The sequence below is a fragment of the Moschus berezovskii genome, chromosome 9 (assembly GCF_049115385.1).
Source record: "Moschus berezovskii isolate FMDL1 chromosome 9, NW_MosBer_1.0, whole genome shotgun sequence".
Taxonomy (NCBI): domain Eukaryota; kingdom Metazoa; phylum Chordata; class Mammalia; order Artiodactyla; family Moschidae; genus Moschus; species Moschus berezovskii.
In genome coordinates, this window is record NC_142468.1 from 100,653,411 (window position 1) to 100,663,453 (window position 10,043).

The window sequence follows — 10,043 nt, forward strand, 5'->3', positions numbered from 1 at the left end:
CCAGAAAACAAAGATGCTATCTTTAGTAACTGACTGTGTTGCTGTCAAAGTAAAATTTTTTATGTTATAAAACACAATTCTGATATGGCTGATTCATGTTGAGGTTTGACAGAAAACAACAAAATTCTGTAAAGCAATTATCCTTCAATAAAAAAGAAATAAAAAAACATAATTCTGAAATAGATGATGAACACATGTCAAAATTGTATTTAATTCTTTAATGAGGGATGGTAGGATGACAAAGCCAATTCAAAAAACAATATAAATAATGACTTTATATAATTACAGTATAAAAAAGAACACTGAAGTAAAATTTCTAAGGTATATCAGTTCAGTTCAGTCACTCAGTCGTGTCCGACTCTTTGCGACCCCATGAATCACAGCACACCAGGCCTCCCTGTCCATCACCAACTCCTGGAGTTCAGTCAAACTCATGTCCATCGAGTCGGTTATGCCATCCAGCCATCTCATTCTCTGTTGTCGCCGTCTCGTCCCACCCTCAATCCCTCCCAGCATCAGACTCTTTTCTAGTGAGTCTAAACCAGTTAATGCCCTAAAGGAAAACATAACCTTAACATTTGGGACTTTCCCCCCACACTAACAAGAAAATTAACACAGTTTAGCAGTTTTCTATTATATCTGACTATATAATTGTACACATCTGAAATCCCATAAATAGCAAATACTAGGTTAAAATTACATCCTTCTAGAGTTAGACAAGTCTTAAGTAGGCTTGTTAAATAATATTTTAACATGACATTAAAAGGTCACACTTATACTTAGATTTCACTTTAGGATAAGAATAAGAAATAAAGCACACCAACAGGATAATATCAGACATGTCTCTTTTGCAGAAGTTCTCATGGCAGACAGGTTTTTAGATTTTTTTTTTTCCCTCCCACTGAAAAGTGACAGTTCAAGGGAAAAGATGAGATACACCCAGGTGAGAGTAGGACCCACACCGAGTTAGATTACTCAGGCATTGTAAAGGTCAATACTGCCCATCCAACTGCATCAGCAGAGCTTCCAGGGTCCCTGAAAAAAACATACCCAGTTGTTAGAGTCATTGCTCTCCAGAAAGCCCAGATCTTTGGCTTCTCATCGGCCTCATCTATGGCTTCTTAATAGGCCATTCATTATCTTCTTACTCGAGATAAAAATTTCCAAATCAGTTTTATCCTAAGAATTACTTCCCATTAACATAGTTGACATTCCACCATTTTTAGGTTTTCAATGAACAGAGATAGAAATTAACCCAAAATAATATTTATTTAGAAAAATTATTGCAGTTACTTTGAACTAAAGTGAATAATTTACTTTCCTTCAAGCTTCTAAATCTTTCTGTTTCATCTCAAGTTTTATGTTTTATCATTTTTAGTTTATATATATCCGGCATAAGGAGATCAGTCCTGGGTGTTCATTGGAAGGACTGATGCTAAAGCTGAAACTCCAATACTTTGGCCACCTGATGCGAAGAGCTGACTCATTGGAAAAGACCCTGATGCTGGGAAAGAGTGAGGGCAGGAGGAGAAAGGGACGACAGAGGATGAGATGGTTGGATGGCATATCGGCTCAATGGACATGGGTTTGGGTGGACTCCAGGAATTGGTGATGGACAGAGAGGCCTGGCGTGCTGCGGTTCATGGGGTTGCAAAGAGTTGGACACGACTGAGCAACTGAACTGAACTGAATTAGCCATTTATGTTTTCAAACAAATTACTCTTCTTTGCTCTTAATAAGTAAAAACATATCTATTATCTTGCACATACATTCGTATTTCCTTGCCACCTATGTATCTAGTAGAGTCTCAACCAGCTATATTACTTACACTTGTCAACAAAACGATACTTGAGGATTTTTGTCATACACAAGCATCTCAGCAGATTAGGAATAAACACACATTTCATGAATTCCTATAGTCACAAAAATTCCTTTTTGTTTCTTAAAGAGGTGAAAATAAAAATGTGCCGTAACATGGTTTCAGAGTAGCTAAACACCCTATCAAACTGTTATCAAATAGCCATTCTATAATATATATAATGCATAAAAATAGAAAAATCAGAACTGAGCATGCTTCTTACTCCAATTCTAGGGAACTGTATACAGGGAAGTTTGCCTTGGTAATAAGTAGATGGGAAGAAAAAAAAGCCCTTGAGAAGCTGGGGTAACAGAGAGGCCCTCACGAATGTGGCAGCCTTAGTTTACATATCAGGAATCTCAGACTTTGCTTTCATTTAAGGATATCCTTAACAAACAGTGTCCTCTGGTGCCTGACAGCCACAAGCCCAAACTCTGGGTGAGGAAGGCATTTTCCTCCTCTGTCTCACAGGATCCACACTAACATCTTTTTCAAGGACAACGAGCAGACAAAGCCAAAGATAACTGTATTACTTAAAAAAAAATTTTTTTTAGTTGTAATACTTTTGTACTGCTACAGTAATGCAACAAACTACCACCAACTCACTGGCTTAAACAAATAAATTTATTATCTTTACAATTCTATAGGTCAGAAGTCTAACAATGTCTTGCTGTGCTAAAAATCAGTGTTGGCAGGGCTATAGTCCTTTCTGGAGGCTTTGGCAAGAATCTTCAAAGCCTGCAACACTAAATCAAGCCTTGTCTCACACCTACCATCTTTCTGGTTCCTGAAACCAGGAAAGGTTCAATGCTTTTAAGGACACAAGGATACACCTTGAATGGGGCCACCTAGAAACTGAAAGTTTTCCCAGCTGAAACTCCTTATCTTAGTACATCAAAGTCCATTTCACCAGGTGAAGTAGCAGATTCACAGGTTTGGTAGTCTGAGGATTAGGCCTCTGATATCTTTGGCGCTGTTATTTTTCTTACCACAATATACAGTATAACAAAGTGTCACAAACTACAGCCAACAAAAAACTCAGACAGCAGAGACAGACTCCCAGACTTCAGACACTGGGCTTATCACACGTGGTTTATAAAAGAACTCTCAGATATAGATGGTTTAAAAATTATGTCTAAAGAAGTGAAACACAAGGTTTGGATATTTATTAGAGTTAGGAAGGGTACACCTCACATGTTTTTCCACACTGCTTTTATTTAACGTGTCTTTGTTTAACACCGATCCTCCATGGATGTTGCTCCAGCTGATGCGGTTCTGATTTGGCAGTTTCCCTCAAGATATAATTCCACATCCGGTTTCCACTGTAGATATAGAGAAATCAACTCTCTGCATAAGTCCTACTTCTGGAGACGTAATCAAACAATTTTTCCCTCTTGTTCCTTTTCAAGTAATATTTTTGTCTTTAGTTTTCTGTTGCTTACATATAACTCATATAAGCATGAGTTATATTCTTATTTATACTATTTGTAATGTGTTAGGCTTGCTCTTTGAGACTGTAGATTTTTGTGCTTGACCAAATCTATAAAATTTTTCAAACATTTTGTCTTTAAATATTTGCTTCTGTCTGCTTCTCTCATCTTTCTCAGTTGTCAAACTAATATTGGACTTCCACTTTAACTTCTCTTTCATTTTTCCCTTTTTTATCTATTCAGAATGCATTACTTATTCTTCTGATGTAGTCTCAAGTTAATATATTTTTTTTAACTGCTCTCCAATCTGCTGTTAAACTAGACCATTAAATTTCTTCTTTTAAATTTCTGGATGGTCATTAACTTTTCTCCAAAGAATATTTCCCCATCCATTAATCAACATGTTGACACATCTACCTGAAGCTAGTGGGTAAAGATGTTAAATGACAGAGAAGTTTAAATCAATCGCCATGATAGAATGCAAGAAGGTCTCCGTCCCCTTTCAAGGAAAAGTTATTAGGAAAGCAGATGTCTAGCCTTTTAAAAAATATGTTGACATTCTTTTTTGGCTTGTTTATTTAGCAGCTTGGCTTGAGGGATCTTAGTTCCCTGACCAGGAATTGAACACATGCTCTCAGCAGTGAAAGCGGAGAGAGCTAACCCCCGGGGCTTCAGGGAATTTCCCTTTGTTAATTTTCTTATCTTTTTCTGCCTTTTTAGGACTGAAAGAGGTGGAAGTTTAAAAAAAAAAAAAAATGCTGAGCCTTAGCTTTTATGGAGAAGAGAAAACGATGTCTGTGTGTGCTCAGTCGCTCAGTCGTTTCCACCCCATGAACTGTAACCCTCCAGGCTCCTCCATCCATGGGATTTCTCAGCCAAGAATACTGGAGTGGGTTGCCATTTCCTGCTGCAAGTGATCTTCCTGACCCAGGGATCAAAACCACATCTCCTGCACTGGCAGGTGAATTCTTTACCATTGAGCCTTAGCTTTTAGGGAGAAGAGAAAAAGATGCCTTCTGGTTCTAAACCCAATGCTAGGGAACAGTGGCTTCCCCCAGCAGCCAGAAGAGGGACTGTGTCAGCTAAAATGACCCTAAATATCATAGAAAACAAATCTACATGTCAAGTGTTTCTGTCCACTAAACAGAAGATACGTCCAATGAATTCCCAATTTGTGAAATAGAATAGATATCTTTGCACACTTGATACTAATGAAAATATTTGCATCACAGTGGAAAACCTCCCACCACAATGCACGTGAAGTTTGAAACACTGGTCTTATTTCATCACAACGCAGAAAGAGTTTTCCTGGGGACAGGGTAAAAACCAAGAGTTGGCAACCTATGGCGTGCCTAGCACAGAAGGAATTAAGATGGAACCGACCCGACAAAACCGTTCAGGAGGGAAAGTGCGTCTTGGTCACGTTCACGCTCCCTTGGGTCCTCCATTCTAAGTCATACACATGCTGTAGTTCTGCCTCCTCAGACTGGCTCTGGGTGCTCACGGCTCCCCACCTTGCACTATAATGACCTATAAACACTTTAAACTTATAATACTTTTTGCTCAACCTTTCACTACCACATAGAAATAGACACTAATAGACTGATTATATCGATCTGTGTTACTATAGCTGACTCCAGAGATCCTCTAACAGGTCATTCAAGGAATGTGTCCAGTGGTTAGGACTTCACATTCTCACTGCAAAGGGCTTGGGTACAGTCTCTGGTTGAGGAACTAAAACCACACACGGTGCACAGCATGACCAGAGTTACTTCTTTAAATTAAGGTATAAAAAAATGGTCATTCACAACTGAATTTTCTGTTTCCTTCTGTCTTTTTCCACGACTGTATGTACTGCCTCATCTTGATTTACAAGCAAAACTACAAAAATAAGTGTTTTGTGGTTTATCCAGGAATAATACAGAAAATATTCCCGTTATATTTTTTAGTGAAAAATTTAATTTTGTAAAGGTTATTTCAACCTAAATGAAATGTGATTTTTGTTTAAAGAAATAAATGGTCATTCAGAGAGTGACTCTGAAAATATATGTAGGTAACACCTCAGAGAAGATATTTTTGGAATAGCATTATTGGGCCTATTATATTGATCAAAAAAGATAATTATATTTTCTACACAAAAAAATTAGAATAATATTGGGGATAATTTCAAGAATCTTAACAGAAACCTCATCATACTATGATGTGTGCTAAGTTGCTTCAGTCGTGTTCAACTCTGTGAATCTATGGACTATAGCCTGCCAGGCTTCTCTGTCCATGGGATTCTCCAGGCAAGAATGCTGGAACGGGTTGCCATGCCCTCCTCCAGGAAATCTTCCTGACCCAGGGATCAAACCCATGTCTCTTAAATTTCCTTCATTGGCAGGTGGGTTCTTTGCCACTAGCTCCACTGGGAAGGCCTCATACTATGATAGTACAGAGCTAATACAGTTAGACCGCTGATTCTGAAGGAAACAAAAGATAAACCATAATGGCACCACTAGAAAGATCTCATATTCCTTAAGTTTTTTCCTTTTTTTTCCTCACAAGAAAAACATTTTCAATTTTCTACATTTCTCTGGTGATCGATTATATGGCTGTCACCTTTCCCTAGAGGAACCGTGGTCTTACAGAATAAAAAGATATTTCATAATTAACTTTGAGTTCAGAAGACACAACCATATGCTCAGTTCACACAACTACTTATTCTTCCTAGTTGCTCTCTAAAAGGTATTTAATCACAGATGGCAAAGGCAGATACTGGCCTGAGAGACTAGCCTTCCCAAAGGACAACTTTTCAAAATATACAAAGAACCAAATCTTTGGAAATACTGATCAAAAATAGAGAATAAGATGCTCTCCAGAACTCCATTTTTTAAATTTGTTTTTAATTAGAGAACTGTTGCTTTACAATGTTGTGTTGGTTCAGAACTCCATTTTTTTAGATTAAAAACTTTACGTAGATGGTACTTGAATCCTTTCTTCCAAATTAGAAACTAGAAACCACTCCCAAAGTCTAACCTTCATCATCCTCCAGACATCTCCCCTGATGAGAATCTTGGCAGTCACTGCCAAGTTAATTGTACAAAAGGAGGTTTGTTTTTCAGTGAAAGTCCTGGGAATCACACTTTTGAGATAGGAGCTAAGAAGCAAGAACACAGCTGACTCAGTTCCTCCTGAGCATAGCTCGCAGGTATGCAGAAATCACATCATGTCCCTATCTTTTCTTTTCTCCTCAAGAAATAATCCTAAATTTGTTTCTTGGTGGTGGTGGTATTCTTGATAAAAGATCTGAAGGCCAAAAATCCAAATAGCTTCAATTCCCAGGCAAATCTGTGGCGTTTGGCATTAAAGGAAGTAAGTATAGATGAATCCTTTTGCTAGCTTTTTCACAACTCTAAGTAACAGTATGCTCTCTTTTGAAAGCAGGAAAAGAGTTGAGTTATGACTAGCAATTCATAGGAGATGATGTCAAATAGGATTAAAAGTATTGCTTCCCTGGTTCCACTTATAGGAGCTGTATCTACATATCCTTACATTGTTTCAGAGAGACAAAACCGATGACAAACTACAATAATTACCATCCACTTGGAAGTCCAGGTAGGTTAAGGAATTAGGAAAAGCAAATCAGTTTGGGAATGTTTCACAAATTCTTTTTAAAACCTAAAAGAATACTAACTCTGTTTTGTTTTTGCTCATGTGTATATATAATTGTCTATCTACTGAGTAATCAAGTCTTGGGAAATCATAACAATGGTTTTATCTGATAAAATAGATTCCATGATATCACTGCATTTAGAAAGAAGAGACAGAGACACAGATCCTGGCCAAACCAGGGCTAACGACTGTCAGGGAGACATTCAAAGTTCTTCTGAAGGAAGTGTCAGACATCAGTGTGGTTCATACCAATACCAGAGTGTCCCTCAGGAATAATAAAGTATTTCTTTCCCTTAAGTAAGGAAACCAAATTAAACTATTTTAGGTCTTTCTTTTTCCAAGGTTGCTATATGTTTTCTTCAGTATATTGATCATCAGAAACCAGATCATTAAATGTTTTGAAAAATCATCAGCTCAAACTAGATCAGAATACCAGCCCCAGTTTCTTCTTAAATACAATGCCAAGTCAATCTGTCTCACTGGCTGCTGCTTCCTCCCATTATATTTCCCCATTTCCAAGGTCTTCATGGAGTCTTTTTCTTCTTCAGAGAAATTTGATTGAAAGAATCAACTGCCTTCAGATAACCGTAAGAAGAGAAAAAAGCAGAGTTAGTCAAAGGAAATGTGGGTTAAAAAAACACAGCATTACTGAGTAATTTAGTTTAGAGTGGAAAGAGTATCAGGGCTGCATCTACCCACCCAAGGACCTTGGCCATGTATTTCCACACAGCCTGCATTTCCGGAGTGTGACATCAGTCGATAATGAGTGTACTTGGCTGCACAGGACATCCAGCCTTCTTGGAAGTCCATCTGGACAGCCCCTGATGTTGTTCCCAAGCGTCTTCTCAGTACGTTTTTACGTCCTCTGAATACTCTCATGGTCATGGTGAAGCCCTTTCCTTTTTCTCTGCGGACAAATAAGAGAAAGGAGGGACTTAAGTAAGATCCAAGGGGACCAGTGCACATGCATTTGTGAGGTAGCTGGGTCAAATTTGGACCTCACTTGGGTGACCAGCTATCCCTGCTTCCCTGGGGCTGAGGGTTCCCTGAGTTACAAGACTTTCAGGGTTGAAATGAGTCCAGTCCCAGGCGAACTGGCACATTTGGTTTCTCTAGTCTCATACCACATTGATCCACCATCTCCTCTTTTTGCCATATCCTTGCACGCATCTGTCCCCCACTTTCTTTTTCAAGGTCCAATGGTATGGTTCTTTCCCTGCATATGTGAAATGATTAAGGCTTCCAAGTGGAAAGTTATCTGAATTAAAATTCAATTGGGGGGGCAGAAATAATGATTTTCATTTAATAAGCAATTACAATGTACATATTGCCTAAAAAATTATGTGAAAGTTGCTCAGTCATGTCCAGCTCTTTGTGACCCCAGTCCATGGTATTCTTCAGGCCAGAATACTGGAGTGGGTAGCCTTTCCGTTCTCCAGGGGATCATCCTAACCCAGGGATTGAACACAGGTCTCCCGCATTGCTGGCAGATTCTTTACCAGCTATGTAGTAGATACCAAAAAAAGATCAAAGATGATTAACACTTGGCCTCTGTCTTCAGAGGTTTACAGTCTACTAGGTATATTAAGACATGCAAAATAAAAAAAAAAATGATGCAAAGTATAAACTGAAAATTCTTTAGTGTAGAAAAATGCTGTAGCTTTTACAGTGTTTTCTCATTCCTTCTGGAAAACATTTTAGAATGTTGTTTCAACCTTTAAAAAATAGCAATTCATTTCTTTAATGTTGATTCAGGAAATATGTTAGCATGCCTATGAAGTGAACTGAACTGTGCTCGGAATTCATAATATGGAGATGAAAAATACATCTTTGCCTTCCTGAAGCTCAGACTGGCAAAGAGATAGAAAAGTGACCAGTTACAAGAAGGCATAGTATAAATTTACATACACATATGTCAGATGCTATGGCAAAAACAAAGAATTACTGTATGATGGTGAAGTCCAGTAATATTTCATGAAGGCGGCAATCAGTAAACGGTGTAGATTTCAAGTACAAGTTATTCAATCAAAGAAAAAAAAGTAAATAAACAGTAAAAAGGTGGAGAAAGAGAAAGGAAGGGATCCAGAAGGGATAGGCAAGAAAGAAGAAAGGAAGGAAAGACGGAGGGTGGAGGGAGGGTGAAGGGAAGAAAGGGAGGGGAGAAAGAGAGGGAGGCAGAAAGGAAGGTGTGTGGGGTGCTACTTGTGTGCATGCCAAGTTCCTTCAGTTGTGTCCGACTCTTTTCTACCCTATGGACAGCAGTCTGCCAGGCTCCTCTGTCCATGGGATTCTCCAGGCAAAATTACCTTCCTTCAGGGGATCTTCCCTACCGAGGGATCAACCCCTGTCTCTCACGTCTTCTGCGTTGGCAGGCAGGTTCTTTACCTCTAGCGCCACCTGCGGGAAACCCAGAAGGAGGAGCAACAGCTATCTTAGGTGGGAAGAATAGCATGTCACTTGACAAAAATGTGATTATTCTTTTCTTATCTGGGACATAGGACTCAAGAGGTGAAGTTAAATAAGTAGATGAAGACCAGATTGTGAAGGGCCTTGTATGTTATGCTCAGTTGTTTGTATTTGGCTTCACAATAATAATGTTTCATTGCAGCACAGCTTTTTTTTTTTTTTTTCCTGGCGAGTCCTATGCTTACAGTTTATTAGCTAATCAACACCAACATGCAAAAATAAGCGCTGAATACAAACCTCTACCGTACGGTTTCGTGTAAACTACAACAGTTCGTTTGATTTGAAGAGTCATTGGTGGTTACTTCAACTGAACTACTGGCTTCTGTAATGAATAGTGTTTGGAGCTAGAGTCACTGAGCCGTCGGCAAGGCCTCTGCAGACACCGGTCCAGTGGGTTTCCACGAGTTACATTCTCAGGCAGGAGATGAGGCGGCACCAGTGACGTGACACTGAACCTACACGGCCAAACGTGGCCCCTGGGTGCGGCCTCGGGCAGGCGGTGGTCCTGCAGGCCAGCGCCACCTGCAGCCGTGGTGCCGGCGTTTTGGCAGCAGCTCTACAGAGAAGTGACAGGGTCCCTCGTGGCACTGAGTCACCACAGGTCAGTCTGGCGTGGCCACCACTGCTCCCGGGCC